Source organism: Spinacia oleracea, chromosome 4, assembly GCF_020520425.1.
Source record: "Spinacia oleracea cultivar Varoflay chromosome 4, BTI_SOV_V1, whole genome shotgun sequence".
Taxonomy (NCBI): domain Eukaryota; kingdom Viridiplantae; phylum Streptophyta; class Magnoliopsida; order Caryophyllales; family Amaranthaceae; genus Spinacia; species Spinacia oleracea.
In genome coordinates, this window is record NC_079490.1 from 183524407 (window position 1) to 183547189 (window position 22783).

The following is a 22783-nucleotide window of genomic DNA, read 5'->3' on the forward strand; positions in this document are numbered from 1 at the left end:
AGGACATAATGGTTACGGTATTAGACTAAAGATCGATTGAAAACAACCTCTCTGTAAGTATAAGTATATCACAAGGGGAAGATTGCATACATCTAATCCCCTACCTTGGTTAGAGTAGGAGCTAATTTGTTGGGGTAGATTGTGTGCTCGTACGTTTGTAAAGCATCATAAATAATATAAGAACCTTTTGCCACATTAGGTTGAGCACTACTATATAAATAAAAATAAATAAATAAATAAAACCCTTTAGAGTCGCCTCTTAACCACCTATAGGTTGTACAGGTGGCGAGAATATAGGTACCTCTTTACGTGTCGCCTGTGATCTGACACTATAGGGTGGTTTATGAGTCGCCTCTTACATTGGAGCCGGCGCGTAGTCTATGTTGTCGCCTCCTTCTTCCTATAGACGTTATGTATCATAGTCTATGGTGTCGCCTCCTTCCTATAGGCGACATGTATCGCAGTCTATGATTTCGTCTGCTTTCTTAGAGGCGACATGTAAAAAAGTGTATGGTGTCGCCATTCTTTTTTAGAGATGACGCATAAAGTACTCGACGGTGTCGCCTTCTTTCTGAAAGGTGATGCATAAATATTAACCTATGGTGCCGCCTTCATCTTAGAGGCGACGCGTAAAGTAGTATGTGGTGTCCCCTTCTTCTTTAAAGGCGACACAAGCGGAAAAAAACATGAGATTTAGTTTCAGCTATTGAGTTGCATATTAATTAGAGGCGACACCATTGCTATTTGTTTTATCATATATAGTTATAGCCTATGTAGGACTCGAACCTACATAAAGGTGCAATGGCACATTACTCTACCATTTAAGCTAATAGGCTTTCAAAAAGAATTAAGGCCTTGCTATCCAACCAACGCAAATACAAAACACAGAGGCATGTTCATTCCCCATTATAGAATCTATGATTTTTACAAATCATCCATACCATGTTGGCCGGTTTGTGCATGGAGTCTGATCATTTGCATCAGGAGATATAACAAGCTAGACATAGCCCCTTGTCAAATTTACCTTTGCTTGTGAAGTGGTTTTCATGGAATTAGGTGAATACCTCTAAGTTATTCTCTTCTACACTACCACCTTCCTTTTTGTCCATATTCAACTCCTTTCTTCTCCTTTATCCTCTTCTCTTCCTGATATTCACACCATGCTCAGAGAGCATGGTTTTAGCCTAAGAGAGGATCCATAACTATAGGCTTTCTCTCACTCTCTTCCACTTCTTCTACAGTAACAACAATGCGGTATTGTGGTAACCAAATGATCTGGATTTCTTGAGTGAAACTACCAATAGATGACCCATCCCAAGAATACCTCTTTTCCAGAAGGTCCATTTTTCCGAAGATTCAGCTGCACTTAGTTCATTGTTTTGTGCCTTGGCATCTCCGCATATCTCACCTCCTCTCTCTCACCTCTTTTGCTACACTGATACCCCGACATCCCTCTATAACCTTCAGATTGAGTCATCAACCATGGTCCTCTTTTACTCCTCCTCTTCATCCTCCTTGTTTCATCTCTCTCCAACCACTGGAAATCTCATATCCGTGTACCTCCACTCATCTGAGCCGCCGATTGTCCCTAGAAATCTCTAGAATCATCTTGATTCTTCTAACTACGGGATATTTCTTCAAATCGAAGTGATTTTACTGCTATTCAAGCTAAGAAGAGTGATATTATATTCTGATCTAGGTGTAAGTTGTGTTGGATTATCATTAATTCTCCTCTTTTATGTTGTCGAAGTAGATTGCTGAAGAGTAGTCGTTGGATCTCCCTCGGCCATGGCGATTATTCCGAGATTTTTTTTCTTGTATTAGTTTGTCCAATTCATTAATTGTTTGTGGGAAATGATTGGGTTTTATATCTCTTTAATTTTAGGCGTTTTGTAATTGAATTAAGTTGTGAAATTATAGAGGCTCTTTACTGCTCTTTGATTTTAGGCGTTTTGCAATTGAATCAAGTTGTGAAACTATGGAGGCCCTTTACTGCTCTTTGATTTTAGGCGTTTTGCAATTGAATCAAGTTGTGAAACTTTGGAGGCCTTTACTACTCCTTAATTTTAGGTGATTTGTTAAGGCATTTACTGCTCTTTGATTTTAGGTGTTACAAAGTATAATCTGTCAATTTGATTAATTTTGAAAAATGTAATAATTTGTAATATTATTCGATTTTTTGTTGTATTGTTGACTTGACTGGCTTTGTAGAGAAAATGGGGGAGAAAATTAGAATTCTTTCCTTGTTTGTGTTTTTGTTGTAGAAGATTTGTTGCGTGAGATATGGGAGATTAATTTGACATATTTTGTTGACTAAACAGATAATTTATGCGTGAGTGGGTTTTGTAATTTGTGGTCTTCCGTTTGACTTTCTTTGTTGGATTGATTGCTAGTGTTATTTTTTTTAATAATTTGTTTTTCAATTTCCAAGGATTTAATGGACTTTTCTATAGGAGGACACCAAAAATGTAATAACGAAATTAACATCAGGTGTTCCCTTATAGAATAAAGATAAAAAAAATTAACCACCATCATCAATTCATCATCATCATCATGATGAACCCAAAAAATAATTCCTAGTTTGCACCACAAAGGAATTAGAGTTGCCCCTCTTTATGAATCAATCAACTTCACCATATAAATTTCCCATATCCAAACACTTAGCTTCTAATCAAATCACATCAATAATAAGTTCTAAAACTAAACAAAATTGATTTTTTTTTTGTCAATAGAATTTCTCTATTATATGGAGTATGAATTACATTCGTTCTATGGATTATTTCTCTAATAATATGGACTACATAGTTGATTATTGTGTATAATCGATTAACACGGACTTGTTATCCTTCAATCAAATTACTTTGGTACTCAACTTACGGCAAGACTCAGAATTTCAAGCTATCTATATGAGCGGCGGCGGCGAAAGCGAGAAAGAGGCAACGTTGAAACTTCCAGGCTTGGAATTTAATGGTGCGAGCACAGTGAAAAGATGGAGCACAATGAGAGGATAAATTGATGGAAGATGATGGAGACATGGAGTATTACAGGAGGAGCTAGTTTACCAGATTGATGAAGTTGAGAAATGGAAAATGTTTATTGGGGGTTTATTTTTGAGAGATTTCGATTTTCTGTAGATGATGTTTAAAGTTGTAGAAATTCCTAAAATACGCTCCTTTAAAATATAATTTCCAAAGTATCGTTCATGTCATCACGTGTATTGTAAAATTTATTATTTTTCCCAGTTCACATGTAACCGCCAACTGAATTGACGGTTTCTTTCAACTCAATTAGCGGTTTCAATATAAAATTGAAAATAAAAAAGCAGCAAAATCTACCCGTTAATAGAGAAATTGGAGAGGAAAAGGCAAAAATAAATATTAAAATAAGTCATCTTCTTACTTTTCCCACCCCCTACCAAACCACAATTATCATCACCCACAACAAAAATGGTGAACCAGCCAAAAAATACATCAGTAAGCCAATAACTACAAGTTATTGATCCAATTCAAGGACACCCCCCAAAAAAATTACAAGCTTTTTATCCAATTTTAGCAAAACCCAAAAAATTACAAGTTTTCATAATCAAATTTTAGCAAATCCCAAAAAGAAAATTACAATACACAACAATATGGATTATATAAACATCAAATTTAAGTTAATACGGAGTATCAATTTGATTTAGATAGCAATTTCATACAATAATTATTCAATTTAAAAATAAGAAAATTAGGCAAATTTCTTGTTGCTTGCAGAGTTGCAGACACACTGCTACTGGTGGAAGACGACGATGATGGTGGTCGACAACAACCGACAGCGAAGGGAGGCATTTGGACATGAGGGAGATCGGAGGTCTTTGTTTATTTTTTGGAATTTTTTGCTTACCAGTAATTTTAGGGGGGGTTTGGTTGGGGGTATTCAGGAAAGGGAATGGGAATGGGCCGATATGATACCCTTTGTTATTGTTTGTTAGGTCTTTTTAGTGATTCCCTTTACCCCTTTTTATTTTTAGGTTCACCCCAAAAGGCTCTAAACTGATTACCCACCCCCTCCAAGGGTTTCCCATTCTCATTCCCCCATTCATTTCCCCACTCCCCCCACCCCTCTCTCTCTCCTCTTGCCCTAGTTTACAGATCGACTTGGACGGCCTGCACTCCACCTTGTCAGCGACATGCGACCACTCCATTAACTCCGACCACGTTGTCATCTCCGGCCGCCGTCAAAGTTATCTCGTCCCTTTCTTTCTCTCTCCTCTTTTTCTTTCGTTTTTTTTGAAATTTATCTTATGGAGGTTGTTTTTTTTTCTTTCAATTTGACCTCCAACACTAGATCTCCGACCTCCGACCTCGTCATATGTTCATGAAACTTTTGAATTTTGTCCAGATTTTTTTTTCCAGAAATTCTAATTAATTTTTTTCCATAAATTCTAATTAATTGATTTTAATTAAAATTTTTTCCTTTCTCTGTTTTTTCACCCAGTTTCGTTGCTGGGTGTTTTGGCTTAATTGTTTTCTGATCTCTTGTGACATAAGTATGGATAACTAACAGAACTCTCTTGTTGTGGGTTTGTTTGTTTATTGTGGGTTTGTTTATTTGATTCTGAATTGTTTATTTGATTCTGAATTGTGAATTTGGATTTGATAGTTGGGTCAATGAATCAATCGCCCCCTTTCTTCTTGTAAGTTGTATTTAATTGAAGTTTGAAGCTTTAATTTATTGTTTTTGGGTGGTGAATTTTTGTGGATTTTCATTAAGCATTTTATTTTAATTTGTGGGTTTGTTTGTTGGTTGATTTTTTGACCAGTTCCTAAATTTAATTATATTATATTTATATTTTAAATATGTTATTCATAAATACATGTTTAGGGAAAAAAAAAATACAGTTGATTCCCTGCTTTGAACCAAACATCCATAAAGGGAATCAAGGTGTATTCCATTCCGTTTCTGGGACATACCCAAACAGGTAGGGGGAATCAGGGTTAATTCATTCCTTTCTCCTTGATTCCCTTTCTCCATTCCATTTCGTTTACCAAACGCCCCCTTAGAATATTGTCGAAAATTGATCTGGAAAACCTAGTTTGAATTTTGCAACGTGACTTCTTCGGCCGGCTGTGCCCTCTCTTTGCACCTGCACATTCTCTCTCTCCTCTATATAAACCCCGACCCTGACATTAGGGTTTTTCACATTGCCGTTGAGAGAACTCAGCCGCACACTCTTTTGCTTCTGAAGTTCCGTTGCAGGCATACATCAATTTTCAAAACTCCTTTCTTCCTCATCTCTCTATTTTCACAGAAATGAGAAAAAGGCGTTTTGATATATTCGCATATTCTATCTCCTCTTAATATTTCGAAACTCCATTAATGGCCGATCCAATGAGTTCTCTTCAATTATTAACGGAGGACTCTATTTCACCCGGCCTACAAAAGTACTGATTATTTTGGTTGGGGCAATTTCTTGATTTTTCATGCTTTTATTTCTCTATCATAGATTTAAGTCATGCGATTTTGCCCTAAATTTTTCGCTATTTATATTAATGAATTTCCTAATTATTTCTTTTTCCCCTGTGTTACATCGATTTTGGTTTAACATTTTACTGATAAAGTTTTGTGAATCGATTCAGAGTGATTTCTGCAATAAGTAAAGCTGATGTTTTTGCTCTGAAATCAACTATTGATTTTAATTAAAATGAATTCTTAATTTAGTTGGTTTGGTTTAAGTAGGTGAAACATTGCATTAACGTTCTGATAATCTGGGCACGAATTTAACATTCGCAGTTGTTCGCTGTTGATTTGCGATTTAATTGCTAGAATTGTAATTACTAATTGAGTTAAAGTTGGACGATTTATAGATTTCCCCTGATAAATTCGTCAGGACCAAATGCATAAACGGTAGATCGTCTTGAGTACTCCGTAATCGTGTTGTGAGTTTTAGGAGTTTAGAACTCTATTTCCCCTTTTATCATCTTATGGAACCACATTCACAGGAAAAGGTGTGCACCGGAAAAATGTCTGGGTCGGGTTTGGATAGGGTTCATTTTGGGTCACTTCCAGTTAGATTTGTTGATATTAAAGCCTGAGTTGTGTGTTATAGACATCTTTGGTGGTGTAATCAGTACTGCAAAACAGATGGTTGATGATACTGTGATGAATGACTACAAGAGAGGGTGAATTTGAATTATATTGTGAGTATAATTTTGCGATATCTAAAAGGATTATTTACTTTTAATAATCCAAACTTTTAATTATTATCTAGGCAAATTTGTTAAAAAGGACCTTTTATAATCCAAATTTTGCGAGAAAATACCTTATATAATTATTATCTACACATTAATGTAATTTTTTTGCGAAAGACAACCAAGAGTAAATTTCCGGCATTGACTGAGCTTTTTCCGGCCATTGACTTGCACGTGAGAAGCACGTGTGACATTATTTTGCTAATCACACCCAATTTTTCTCCAAAATTCTAAGCTTTAAAACCTAAAGTTGAAAAAAAAACCGAAATAAAATCAAGTTTGAAAATTCAAGAGTCGGGAAAATCATTTTCTTTAGCCAACGTAAGCCATACGTGCTGCTCACGTGCAAGTTAATGGCCGGAAAAGCTCAGTCAATGCCGGAAACTTTCCTTAGGTCCTTTCTCGCAAAAAAAATTACTTTAAGGTGTGTGTGTTTTCACAAAAAAAATTATATAAGGACCTTTCTCGCAAAATTTGAGTTATAAAAGGTCCTTTTTAGCAAATTTGCCTATTATCTATTAATCTAACCTTCATACCTTAGATATTAATTTCTTCCAACTACCTTCTTCAACCTTCTTTAGCACGCCTCTTCATCCATTCTCAATCTCTCTCCACACCATTACTGCAATCACCATCCCCAACCTAAACAGATCTAAAGAAATTTATAAAATTTAATAGTAAAATTCGCTTCGAAAGTGATAATTAATTGAAGGGATGAGCCCTAGATTTGTAAGACCTACAAACTTGACTTAGATAAGATTGGCCTAGAAGAATTCATGAGCTTTGATGCACAGAAATGGCTGAAATGTTTTGTGCATGTGAGATAGCGAGAAAGACCCAGTAAAATACGGAGCAATAAGCGCTTCGACAACACGTGCTACAGTACCCTAGTATTCAATTCTTTGAATTAAAAAAATAAAAAAATTAAAGCTTAGCCTTCAATGGCGATTCTGGTGCTTTGGGGAAGAAGAGGAAGAGGGATAAATGGAAAGGATGAAAAATAACTGGGGAGTGGGGTTTTAAATGGCCCACTCATAATTTTTATAACAGTCATGAGCCACATCATCAATATGACTGGCTTTACCTGCTTCATAACAAATAGGGTGCAATATACCTTAAAAAGGTATAAATGTTAGATTAATATATACTCCCTCCGTCCTGGAATACTTGACCTGTTTTTCTTATCGGGCCGTCCCTTACTAATTGACCTATTTCTAAAAATGGAAATATTCTAACAATATTATATTATTTCTCACTCCACCCCTATTAATCCACCTACTCCATACAAAAAATAATTAAAAATTCAACCCCTACTCTCACCCAACCCCACCTCTTAACCCAACTCCCACTAAGTATTCCGGGACGGAGGGAGTAATAATCAATAGGGTGCAATATAAGTTAAAGAGGTATCAATGTTAGATTAATATATAATAATCAAAAGGTTGGATTAATGTTGGAAAATCGCTCAAAGGTTAGATTATAAAGTAAATAATCCTATCTAAAAACCGAAAGTAAACGAAGATTTTTACTCTAATAAAGTTGAGGATTTCTAAACCTCGATTTATATGGACATAATTTAGTACTCCCTTTATTCCTAAATTTTACGGAGTAGTATTTATTGAGATGAATTAAACAATAGTCCACATCATTATGTTTTTTGATTCTCTTTTATTATGAATAATGTAAAGATTTTAAATGCGAAGAAAAGGAACAATGGGAGTACCAATAATACAAAATTGCTTAGAAGTACAAATATAAGCCATTTTGTGTTATTAGTATTAAAATGCTCTTTTTGTCCTTAATATTTGCACCGCTTTCCTTTTTGGACCGTCCCTTAATACTTGCATCGCTTCTATAAATGGAAAAATTTACCAATATTATATTATTTTTACACTTACCTACTACACCCATACTCCCTACAAAAGTCATTTAAAAATCCCCACACTCACTACTTCCCACCTCTTACACATTTTTCCACTAATTATATTAAAAAAATGCCTCACTACCAACTAACACCCATTGAATTAATAAGTTAATTCAATTGTCTTAAACTCCGCATCGGTCCATAATTTTCTGTATTGGTAATCGGTGTGAGTATTAAGGGACGGAGTGAGTATTATGTATTGGTACTAAATTTTCTGTGATATTTATTGTGTCCATATGGACACAAGCCACTTGAGACCAAGATTTCCTCTTTAAAGAATGAGCCACAACTTGAGACACTCAAGTTTTCATTAACGGTTTTCTCAAACTATTGTCTTCACACATCTCTTGAATATGGCGGTAGGTCACAAGATCATTTGCAATGTTGGTGTACCAAGGAAAGCTGCAGACAATTCAACAGAATTCAAGGGATGAGGGAGAGCATTCAAATGCATAGTCTAATTCTCACTTCTCAAGCAGTGATTGATCTGGAAGCTAGCTCCCCCACCCATGGATGGTGATGCGCAGGTGGTCAAAACGTAGATCCTGTTTGGTACCACATATACCAACAATAGTGACAACTTTGATGATCAATGCGAGAGAAGGTGGGATTGAGGAAGCCAGTTCTAAGGTAGACGAAGTTCATTCACACGGGAGGGGTAGTTCCGTTGGCATTTCTCTTTTGAGGACGTCTTTATATTTGATATGTATTGCAAATGCATATCACAACAAAGACAATTTCTAATAGAGAACATAACTTAAGAATATTAGCTTAAGTAAATATTAGACTATGAAATATGGTTAGCTTAAGAATATTAGCTTAAGTAAATTTGGTTAGCTTAAGAATATTAGACTGTGAAATAACTTAAGAATAACTTAAGAAGTGATGATAAATATTAAGTTTATTTATTAGATGAAGGGAGTGCTCGACTGGGCTGTGCGACGAGAGCAAGGGAGAAAGCAAGGAGAGAGGAGAAGGTGTCGTGGGGTGCAAGTGAGAGAGAGAAAACAATGAGGGTTTAATGAAGGAGATTCAATTGAAATATAAGAGGTATTTATAGGCTTCCATAATCCCTAGTGGGCTAGGATAAGTAAATTGAGTATTGGGCCTGCCTTAAAGATTGGGTTTGAATTATGATTCTAACTTGGATTCTTTGATTGGGCTTAATCATGAAAACGAGTTGGACTTTAAATTAATTCAAACCTATTTAAAATCAAAACCCAAATAATTTTTCGACTTCGAATAATAAATTCATTTCGTAATTAATTAAAATAATAAATATTCTAATTAATAAAAATACATTTAAATAATATTTAAATGCGATTTAAATTCTAAAAATCATAAAGTTCTTTATGAATATAATAATACGTATTTATAAATATGAAAAAGTACGAGGTATTACAACAAACTCTCTCTCTCTCTCTCTCTCTCTCTCTCTCTCTCTCTCTCTCAACTCTAGCTGATGGTTGTGCTGTTGGTTGTTTTTTATTGTCTTCGTTGCAGCTCTGCACAGATCTAGAAAGTAGAAGTTTCCAAATCAATAATGGTGAGTATTTTACAATTCCTTCGCAATTTACCCTTCCATTCTTAATTTAATTTTCAATTTAATTTCAATTTTATGATTGATTAATTCAAATAAAAGGGGGGTTCAGATGAAGAACTTGAACATTTGTTCGATTACAGCCGAGTTCAACCCTATTTTTCCGTCGACCTTGAAGGCTTCTCAACCCTCATTCCATAATATTTTTCTCTCCTTCTTGTAATTTTGTGATTTTTACGTTGTTTTTGTTTTACAGATGATTCTGATTCTTCCTCTTGGGTTTCTCCAGAGCGGCAAAAAGTTGGAATTCACCTTCCAATGTGGTTGTGACTAGCTTGAAGCTCGATAAAGACAAGAAGGCATTACTAGCTAGATCGTAAGGTGGAAGGTCGTCCAAAAAATGATAAGGTATTTCTATTGGTTAAGAAGTTTCAGATTGGTTTATTTTGAGAAATTAATTTGTTATGATGTTTGCTGTGATTTTGTTTTTACCTGTTTATTTGCAAATTCAAGGTACTCGATCGGTTTCCCATTTGATTTTTTATGTGAAATTGGGTGTAGTCATCTTATTTTCTTGATTCATACTCCATAGAAAATTTGCAAATGTTCATCTTATTTTGTTAATTCATCTTGTTTTGTCGATTTGTAAATGTTTAATTTTCTCTTGAATTTGTGTTTCTTTCGCCAATTTCTTTTAGATTTTTGATGTGTTTGAATAATTATAGAAAATAAATTGAATTGTTCTGAGAAATTTGAGCTACACATCAAACTTATGAGACCGATTTGAGAATATTGGAGTTACCCGTAAGAGTTTAACATAAAATACTAAGTTTTTAACCTGTAATTTGATTTTCACATTGGAAATACGGTTTTGGTGTGGCTGGATTGTTTTTGCTTCTGGTTTCGTAATTTACAAATGTAACAACGAATACTAGCAATGTAACTCCGTATAAACTACACTCTTTGTGTAACTCCGTATAAACCGGAACAAATATCTTCTCTGCAATGAAACCAAAATCGCAAAATTCCACCATCTTTGTTGTTGAAAGCTAACATTTGTTTGGGTGTTAAATTTGTAGGGGAAAGGAACAGGAGTTTTGGTAAGAGAAGGAAGAAGTCCCACATTCTTTGTGTGCGATGTGGCCGCCGCTGTTTCCATCTTCAGAAGAGTCGATGATGTGCCTTTGCTTACCCCACTGCTCGCACCAGGAAACGTATGCATCCTCGTTTTTCTCTCTCACGTACTTTTGTTGTTTTGATTGGTTCATTTACTACGGTTTTGATGAATAATTAAAGAGATATGAAGTGGCCGGATTTTTTGTATGTTAGGGTTAAAAGGGGATCTTGCTTTTGTTGATTGGTTATATCTATATTGCATTTTGGTATATCATATTGTATTAATTGCTTGATAATGTGTTAAATGATGATATATTGCATTGTTGGTTGATAGTTTTAGATTTTGATTGGGATCGATTTTGAACAAACTAGACCTGCTTTTTTAGGATTAGAATTGGACCTTTCATTCATTTGCTCCTTGTTGAACGCTTCAGTTTTATGTGGGATTACCATTGATAGCTCACGATGTTGGTTGATGAGTTTCTGATTCGTATGTGGCCGTTGTTTCTGTTATTGTTTTTCATATTTCTGACTTGGATATTGTTTTTAGCTTCTTATGTGCTTGGTTGTTTTAATTGGTTTAGACTTCGACCTGTTAATCATTAATTTGTTGAATATTAGCGGTTTTGGTGTGGCTGAATTATTTTTGCTTATGTTTTTCAATAACGGAGTAATTAGTTCGGGTTTCCATCTTTGTTCATGCGTGATTAATTATTTACATTTCCTTATTTGCTTATGTCTTCGCTGGTTTGGAGTAATTGGTTTTTAATTTTTTGTTTTTTTAAATTTTGACAGCTTTCGTTGACTTTGTTTCCTTCTTTGTTTAAATGACACGATTATTTAGAACTATCAAAACTTAGTTTAGATATAAACTGTAATTAGTTAGCCCTTATTGTTCCTAGACTTTGTTTCTTGACTTATCTAAACAATGGGTTTCCTTCTTTTATAAATCTTCCTCATTGGAAGCCATCAGGTCTTACCACTTCCAAGATGCACCAAGATAGTGAGCTTTTGTAACACCCCGACCTCTAATTCAATTATTAAGGCATACTTAGCAGCGGAATTAACCTAATTCGGTCGGGACATTACTGCCGTAACTCCCTCGTGGGAATTACAAGGCAATCATCATAATAATTACTATTAAACTCCAAAATTAACATAATAATCCTTTTTAATTCCTTAATAAAAGTACGTAACTTAATCAAGAATCTTTACTTAAACTTTACAACTTAACATTAACTTAGGTGAACGATGCAATAGTGAAATCCTCGCCACTACTCGTTTCCGTGGTCCCCAGCAGTACCTAAAACGGAAAACAAAACGGTGAGCCGAAGACTCAGTAACAAGTTACTCTAGCATCGTAACATCATTTCAATTCATTTTATTTAATAACACAGGGAGAATAGAATATAGTAAAACATTTAATAAATCAACATTTCGAAACATCATTTCAGAAACATCATTTCATTAATATCGTTTCAGGAACATCATTTCAGGAACATCATTTCATTAACCTTTTTTCCTTTTAACAGTATTATTCTGGTCTTTAGGACTTTACAGGAAAACATGGTAGGACATCTCCTACGAACAGGGGAAGCCAGTGCTTCATAACAGGGGGAGTCAATGCTCCATAACAGGGGAAGCCAGTGCTTCATTTCAGGGGGAACCTTGGTTCCATATCAGGGGAAGCCAGTGCTTCTTATCAGGGGGAACCTTGGTTCCATATCAGGGGAAGCCAGTGCTTCTTATCAGGGGGAGTCTGGGCTCCATATCAGGGGAACTTGACCAGTTCTTACACTTTCATTTATCATGTTTACATTTCTTTTAGTTGAACATTAATCAGGAAAATCTCATTCATTCAGGATTGTTCAATAAAACCATTAAATCTCGTTATTTCATAAAATCATTACTTTAAGGAACAATAATTCATTAAATCAATACTTTGCATAAAGCTGCCTTATCATAAAACAATTCAATCAAATCATACTTGTAATCCCGCAAATCATAAACCATCATTATAAAACATCAATCATTCACAACATTATTCATAAATACATTTCGAAGGGATTGCGGGTACTAGCAATAACCGTTACCTCAATTCCGCGATTTGCTAAGCCTTTTCGTTGGTTCGTTCTTCCTGAGCCCCGAGTCTGATTTCTTTCAAAATATCGAGTTATTGAATTAGTATTAAATCGACAAATAATCTAAAATCGATATTTTATAAATATTAAGTTTATAAATAATGAATTCATTGATAGTGAATTTTAAAATAATGAATTTAATAAAAATACAATTTTTATAAAATATTAATAAACGAAATTTCAATCAAAATTTCATAAATCGATTTACATGAATATTATTTAATTTCATAAATTAACGAAAATGTTATTTAAATCAAATTTTCAGTCAAAGTATATATATATATATATATATATATATAATCATCATTTAAAAATCCATTTTATTTCAAGGCTTAAGTAATCATTTATTTTCATAAAATATTAAGATTAGTAAGTATATGGACATGTTACCTAAATTCACTTGAGCTATTGGGCTAAAAGGAAAGTTGGGCTTGCTTGAATAATTAAAGGAACAAAGTTCCAATATTGGAACCTGTTTCTCGCGGAACTGGTCACGAAGCAGGGGCAAAGAACAGGGGAGAACGGACGAAGGGGAAGGAGAGAGGGAAAGGGAGGTGGCCGCAGCCTGGGCTTGGGCGGCGCAAAGGCGCGGAACCGCGCCGGAGAAAGGCGACGGTGGCGGTGGTTGAATGGCGTTTCACGATGGCAGATTAGCGAGAGGGAAGGGGATGTTTGTGCGAATAGAAGAGGAGAGGCAGGGGATTTCTTTTTTTAGGGAGAGGTGTCTCGGGTCGGTTCTTTCCGGCGGCTCACCGGGGATTGGGACAGAGATTAATTGATGATGGTGGTTGTGATATGATGGCCTGGTGGCGTGGTGGCGCAGCAGGGGAAAGGAAAGAGAGAGCAGGGGAGTGCGCGGGAGGAGGAGGAGGGTGGGAGTTGTGGTGCGTGCGGTGGTCGAGTGGTGTTGGTGATAGTCAGTGGTGGTGCTGGGTGGTAGGTGAGGCGGGTAATGGTGGTGGTGATTTCTGTGGAAGGCAGCCACTGATGGTGGTGGTTCGAATAAGGCAGGAAACAAGGGAGGGGTGGTTTTCAGTTTTGGTTAAACTGATTTTGGTTACAAAAATGGTGACAATTTGTGGCTTATTTATAGTGTTGAATTGAGTGAAATCCTTGGGAATCAAGGCATGAATGTAGTCTGAATTGTGGGTAGGAAGGAATAAAGGAATTCCTTCATTCTTGTTGTTGTTTGTATGTTGTTGTTTGTACGTGAATAGCAAGGAAAGAGAAGGAAAGATGCCAATTTGTTCCTTAGGGGCATTTTGGTCATTTCACTTAGTTAGGCAAGATTTCTGAAAATTGTTCTCTATTTTTAGGAAACTAATTGGAATAGAAAAGTTTAATTAAAACCAAGTTTTAAAATAATTATTTATAAAAATATCGTTAACGAAAAATAAATTATATATAGTTTTTGAATAAAATAAGAACGTTTTGGAATTATTAAAAGTTCGAAATAAATTACGAAATATCTAATATTTAAAAAGTAGCTTAAGCTCGTAAATTTGAAATTAAATCATAGGATCTGAAAAATAATAAATCGTGTAACAATATTAAAAATTCAAGCGAAGTAAAACTTCGTTAATTAAAATAAAATTCGAAATTAGGATTTAAAACGATTTTAAGCTAAATAAAAATAATTAAGCATAATTAATCGAGTTTTAAAAATTCGGGGTATTACATTCTTACCCCCTTAGAAAAAGTTTCGTGCTCGAAACTTGAAAATTAGATTTATAAAAATGATTGATGAAATTGAAAACACTCGAATGAAAGTATGGTGTTTTATTTTAATACCAAGATCTCACAATTTCAATTCTGACAATGTCTAGCCTTCATTCCGCCATCATCTTTTTGGATTCCGCTTCAACTCGAGACCCAAAATCGAAGAGTAAAGAATACAAAAGGGGCAAAATTATATATTAATCCTTAATCGTCATTAAGGTCAATTACATTCCGCCATCATCTTTCGTATCTCTACTTACTTCATAAAATAGGATCGAGGAGCAAAGAACGTAAAAGGGGCAAATTGTTAGCTTAGACTAGGCTCCCATTTTACTTTGTGATATCTTGTTTGAAAATATTTTCTACCGAAAATAGTAACTTTTAATGAAAATTAAATTATAATTCTGAAAATATATGTATATGTAGTAAAAATAAATATTTATCAACCAATTTCAATACTTGAATAATTTGTAAAAGTCATTCATTATATCAATCTCGTACTCTGAGCTCAGGAGAACTTCCATCGGAGACGGCTTCTATGTATAACAATTAGATTACCAATATAATCATGTCAGCATAAACATAATCCATATCATAAGGACATAATTCATAAACTGAAAACTTTTATATTCAACATAAGCATAACATTCATAATCATTTGATCTAACACACGAGCATGGTTGACCATAACATGATCATCCATAGAAAACATAGTAATTCATACATCATATCGTTCGTGGGCGAATAATTAGAGATATTTCGCTTCCATTTTCCATTGGGCTTCTTTGTTGCAGGAAACTTATCGTTGACTTTCGTTATTCAATTCGTTTCGATTTCGATCTCCGATCTTTTTTCTACGTCAAACAACTTCGTTGACTACGTTCGTTGCGGGGGTTTGAGTCCAATCGTACGACTTCGTTACTTATTTTAAGTCGACAAACACTTGGGTTTTGGCGAATAATTCTAAGCCTTCACATGTGCCTTAATCAGAAACAACCTAGGTTCTAGAAACTTAGTTCGGACTACCTGGCTATCATTTCGTTGATTCCTTTTCTTAACTCCATTGCATTCCTCAATAATAATTCTTTTCGAACTTCATAACATTTATTGATATCATCAACCTCATAGACAGACTAATTCTCGACAACTTACATTGGTAAGATCCCCAAAACTTTATGCAAACTTAGTTTCATCTTTTCGATCACCAGAAATCATGTTTTCCACCTAATATTTTGCAAAAACTTAATTCTCTCGCTTAGCTTTCTTCAAGCATTCTTTCAAAAACAATCCCTATAAATGATGCGGAAAGGTATACTGAAAACACCATCAACTTTATTGACTGACTAATTCCTGATTACTTCCTTCGGTATAATCCTCAGAACTCCATGTGTAACCTCAATTTTATATTTTCACCATAAATCGTGTTTGGTCTCGATCACATAATATTTTTGCATAACTTTTTAATATTCTAGCTTAGCTTCCTTAACATATCTGAAAATACACTTAGGTGCTTATAACCACAAAACAATCATTATGAAGGGTGCGGGAAAATAACCCATAAATCAACCTTAATCATAACTTAAATGCTTTGAACCCTGAATAACCTTGATTTAAGCGGTGACTCACCTTTTATGAAATACAAACTCACACTCTTCTTGTACTCTATCATTCATCCTTAAATACAAACTCATGCTCTTTCGATACTCTAAAAATCAACCTTAAATAATTCATAAACATAAAAGTTCCAATCCATATCCACAAAATCATGCTTTTATTAATTCTTTCATAAACTTCCTTGAGGACATTAATAATCCTTAAACATTTCATAACATGTCCTTGACAAAATATCTATGACATGATTCAAATCTAAAACAGGAAACTTAGGTTCAAACGTACATAAGAACTAAATTGAAATAGTATCAGCGTTGGCGTTATCTTCTTCTTCCTTGTCAGCTCTCATCAGGTAAGCCTTTCCAGATATTGGTGGTCGTGGTGGATCATGATTAACCCTAGCATTGTTGTTGTTTCGTTCATGATTGGTCGAGGTTGCTCTTCCAATATCCGTGGGAGGTGGTTTAGGGCAGTCCCTGACAAAATGATCTTTTCCTCCACATCGATAACACATCTTCGTTCCTGCACGACATTCACTTTCAGTATGGTTTCTCTTTCCACACTTAGCACACCATACACTACGAGCTGCTCTATCATTATAACCTTGGTCTCTTCTATAATTTTGGTTCCCTTGATTTGGCCTTTTAGCTCCTCCATGGTTTTGATTATCATTCTTCCTTTTATCACCAACATTTTGCGCTTCTCGAAGTAATACAACTCGTTCAACATTAACTGTAATATCAACCATATCTTGATAGGAAATAAACCTTTGAGTTGCCAACCTATCTTGGTACTTCAAATGAAGACCTCGCTCAAAGCGGTTCATCCTAGATTGTTCTGTCGATACCAGCTCCGGTGCAAATCTTGATAATTCCATGAACTTGTTTGCATATTCCATAACACTCATTGTTCCTTGTTGCAAGTGCAAAAACTCGTCTTCCTTTTGTTTCCTCAGGGATGGTGGATAAAACTTATCTCTTAGTAACTTTTGTAGTTCGGTCCAACCAAATCTAGGCTCATTCTTCCTTTCCTTATTAACTTTCCACCATAAACTTGCTTGGCCCGTTAAGTAAAACACGGCGAAATCGACTCTCCATTCCTTAGGACATTGCAAGGTTTCAAACAACAGATCTATGCGATTAATCCAATCCTCGAATTCTACAGGGTCGGGCTTGCCATCGTAAGATGGTGGGTTTAGGGATGAAAACTTCTTGAACATTGACGCATTTTCGTTCGCATTCGTCGATTTCTGTTTATGAGAATCTTTGATTAATTCTGCTAACATCGTGCTAACGGTTTCTAATCGTTCCATCCTTTCTTTGTGATCTTCGATAGGTTGATCGTCATAGGGATCATCGTGGGCAACATCCTCGTAGATAGTGTCATCGTTAACATGGACGTTGTGCTCGTTGTGAGCTCCATCGTTAATATCGTTAGCAGCCTCGATAGTCGACATTCTGCGTAACGTGCTCAATCAGGAAAACATACATAAATAGGAAAATAATCCCTTTTCAGCCCGTTCCTACACTCACACTCATTTCATTTTAACTTAACATGATTTTAACATATTCTTTTATTCTTTAAAATTCTTTGCTTAAAGCCTATTGAATTCTACAACGCGCAAAACCCGTAAGGTTTAGCACTTATGGTCCAAAACCTTGGCTCTGAATACCAAACTGTAACACCCCGACCTCTAATTCAATTATTAAGGCATACTTAGCAGCGGAATTAACCTAATTCGGTCGGGACATTACTGCCGTAACTCCCTCGTGGGAATTACAAGGCAATCATCATAATAATTACTATTAAACTCCAAAATTAACATAATAATCCTTTTTAATTCCTTAATAAAAGTACGTAACTTAATCAAGAATCTTTACTTAAACTTTACAACTTAACATTAACTTAGGTGAACGATGCAATAGTGAAATCCTCGCCACTACTCGTTTCCGTGGTCCCTAGCAGTACCTAAAACGGAAAACAAAACAGTGAGCCGAAGACTCAGTAACAAGTTACTCTAGCATCGTAACATCATTTCAATTCATTTTATTTAATAACACAGGGAGAATAGAATATAGTAAAACATTTAATAAATCAACATTTCAAAAGCATCATTTCGAAACATCATTTCAGAAATATCATTTCATTAATATCGTTTCACGAACAACATTTCAGGAACATCATTTCATTAACCTTTTTTCTTTTAACAGTATTATTCTGGTCTTTAGGACTTTACAGGAAAACATGGTAGGACGTCTCCTACGAACAGGGGAAGCCAGTGCTTCATAACATGGGGAGTCAATGCTCCATAACAGGGGAAGCCAGTGCTTCATTTCAGGGGAACCTTGGTTCCATATCAGGGGAAGCCAGTGCTTCTTATCAGGGGGAACCTTGGTTCCATATCAGGGGAAGCCAGTGCTTCTTATCAGGGGGAGCCTGGGCTCCATATCAGGGGAACTTGACCAGTTCTTACACTTTCATTTATCATGTTTACATTTCTTTTAGTTGAACATTAATCAGGAAAATCTCATTCATTCAGGATTGTTCAATAAAACCATTAAATCTCGTTATTTCAAAAAATCATTACTTTCAGGAACAATAATTCATTAAATCAATACTTTGCATAAAGCTGCCTTATCATAAAACAATTCAATCAAATCATACTTGTAATCCCGCAAATCATAAACCATCATTATAAAACATCAATTATTCACAACATTATTCATAAATACATTTCGAAGGGATTGCGGGTACTAGCAATAACCGTTACCTCAATTCCGCGATTTGCTAAGCCTTTTCGTTGGTTCGTTCTTCCTGAGCCCCGAGTCTGATTTCTTTCAAAATATCGAGTTATTGAATTAGTATTAAATCGACAAATAATCTAAAATCGATATTTTATAAATATTAAGTTTATAAATAATGAATTCATTGATAGTGAATTTTAAAATAATGAATTTAATAAAAATATAATTTTTATAAAATATTAATAAACGAAATTTCAATCAAAATTTCATAAATCGATTTACATGAATATTATTTAATTTCATAAATTAACGAAAATGTTATTTAAATCAAATTTTCAGTCAAAGTATATATATATATATATATATATATATATATATATATATATATATATATATATATATATATATATATATATATATATATATATATATATATATATATATATATATATATATATATATATATATATATATATATATATATATAATCATCATTTAAAAATCCATTTTATTTCAAGGCTTAAGTAATCATTTATTTCATAAAATATTAAGATTAGTAAGTATATGGACATGTTACCTACATTCACTTGAGCTATTGGGCTAAAAGGAAAGTTGGGCTTGCTTGAATAATTAAAGGAACAAAGTTCCAATATTGGAACCTGCTTCTCGCGGAACTGGTCACGAAGCAGGGGCAAAGAACAGGGGAGAACGGACGAAGGGGAAGGAGAGAGGGAAAGGGAGGTGGCCGCAGCCTGGGCTTGGGCGGCGCAAAGGCGCGGAACCGCGCCGGAGAAAGGCGACGGTGGCGGTGGTTGAATGACGTTTCACGATGGCAGATTAGCGAGAGGGAAGGGGATGTTTGTGCGAATAGAAGAGGAGAGGCAGGGGATTTCTTTTTTTATGGAGAGGTGTCTCGGGTCGGTTCTTTCCGGCGGCTCACCGGGGATTGGGACGGAGATTAATTGATGATGGTGGTTGTGGTATGATGGCCTGGTGGCGTGGTGGCGCAGCAGGGGAAAGGAAAGAGAGAGCAGGGGAGTGCGCGGGAGGAGGAGGAGGGTGGGAGTTGTGGTGCGTGCGGTGGTCGAGTGGTGTTGGTGATAGTCAGTGGTGGTGCAGGGTGGTAGGTGAGGCGGGTAATGGTGGTGGTGGTTTTTGTGGAAGGCAGCCACTGATGGTGGTGGTTCGAATAAGGCAGGAAACAAGGGAGGGGTGGTTTTCAGTTTTGGTTAAACTGATTTTGGTTGCAAAAATGGTGACAATTTGTGGCTTATTTATAGTGTTGAATTGAGTGAAATCCTTGGGAATCAAGGCATGAATGTAGTCTGAATTGTGGGTAGGAAGGAATGAAGGAATTCCTTCATTCTTGTTGTTGTTTGTATGTTGTTGTTTGTACGTGAATAGCAAGGAAAGAGAAGGAAAGATGCCAATTTGTTCCTTAGGGGCATTTTGGTCATTTCACTTAGTTAGGCAAGATTTCTGAAAATTGTTCTCTATTTTTAGGAAACTAATTGGAATAGAAAAGTTTAATTAAAACCAAGTTTTAAAATAATTATTTATAAAAATATCGTTAACGAAAAATAAATTATATATAGTTTTTGAATAAAATAAGAACGTTTTGGAATTATTAAAAGTTCGAAATAATTTATGAAATATCTAATATTTAAAAAGTAGCTTAAGATCGTAAATTTGAAATTAAATCATAGGATCTGAAAAATAATAAATCGTGTAACAATATTAAAAATTCAAGCGAAGTAAAACTTCGTTAATTAAAATAAAATTCGAAATTAGGATTTAAAACGATTTTAAGCTAAATAAAAATAATTAAGCATAATTAATTGAGTTTTAAAAATTCGGGGTATTACAGCTTTCTACTCATACAATTATTCAGGATGGATCAGAGGCTGAGCTTTATGGTATGGAAGGAAGTTCAACTCCCAATATGGAGTGATAGTGTCACAAAACTTGGTGGGACCTAAATAATACTATGTACGACGTTGTAGTATTTAGTTAAGTATTTTGGGGATAAACTCCTTATATGTGACAGCCATGCATTTTTGGGTGTAAGTGCTAATGATGCTAAACAACCAATGATCGTAAAGGGATGAGTATTACATTGTTGCACTGTTTACATATTTTTTTTTTAATATAAATGATGCTTAATGTTCCTTATGATGGGTTTTGTGAAGTTTTTGCATATTGTGTGTGGTAATTAAATATAACAACACAATTTTCAGTTTTTATACTTTCGCACGCACCGCGTTCATATAAGGCTAGTCATTCACAATGGAAGAGACCTGAATAATTTTTTTATATAAACATTTCGAAACATATTCATGTGAGATCTTGTTTTGCTCGTCTCAATTTATAGTTTCACAATATCAAATTGATATTTTTTTTTGGCATACGTATTTGGAGATATTTACGTTTATATATTGCACTTAAATATGTATAAAATACATCTATACTAATACATTGAAAGACGTTTATAACAAATAATATGTGCCACGCGGAACCCCCTTTCACAAGAAGCATGACATGTCATCAACTTTGCAAGAAATATGCGTATAAAAATTTCGCGTAGTAAGTCTCGAACACGAGACCAACAAGATGTAAGGTAGAAATCTTACTTTCTTAGCCAACTATTTGTTATAATTTTTACTCAACGTAAATAAGTATATAGTTTGGAATAATGAATTTTATACGAAATATTATGTACTAACTCTTACAATTATTTTATACTTTAACTAGATGTTGATTGTAAAAACATTTTAATTTAACACCAAATAATTTTTAAGTAAAAAAATAGTTAAAGATAATTATTCATGCTACAATCAAATTATATTATTCAGAGTAGAAACCGGAGCATCTACTGAACTACACACTAGTTTATTTTTAAATATTGCATAGGTATTTTTTTATTATTATTTATTTTAATTCACCTATTTTTTTGCGCCAAGTGAAATAGTGGAATATGATTTATTTTTTTTACGCAAAATAGGTGTAGAAGCTATGAAGTATTAGGTTTTATTGAATAATACTGACGGCAGAATACATCTTTAAATATACAGAGGTCTAAAAACTTAAAACCAACTAAGAGAATAAACTGCAGAGAAATAGCTAACAAACCTTAGGAATAGGACTAAGCAAAGACTAAGTAACTGAAGCAGAGACTGAATAACTGATTCTATACAATGACTGATAAAATCTAACAAACTAACTAGTTTGACTTGGTATACTTTCCACAGCCCCCCGCAAGATGGACGGTCTAACAGTCAGGCCAATCTTGGAAATATTTGTGTGAAATTGTAGTCTAGCCAATGGTTTAGTAAGAGCATCAGCCAATTGATCCTTCGTTGAGATGTATGATACTCGAAGTGTGCCGAGTTGTACTTGTTGCCGGACGAAGTGATAATCAAGCCCAAGATGCTTCATCTTGGAGTGAAATTTGGGATTAGCAGCTACGTATGTAGCACCCATGTTATCACAAAATATTGTAGGTTGTATGTGAGAGGATATGCCAAGTTCACTCATAAGATTAATCACCCACATAACTTCAGCAGTAGTGGCTGCCAGTGCACGGTATTCAGCTTCCGTGGATGATCGTGCCAATGTACGTTGCTTGTGAGAGCTCCAACAAATTGGATTTTTACCCAGATAAACCACATATCCAGTGGTCGAGACATAATCATCCCGGGTACCTGCCCAATCAACATCAGTAAAGGCATGAAGTGACATTGGAGAATTTTTATGAAGAA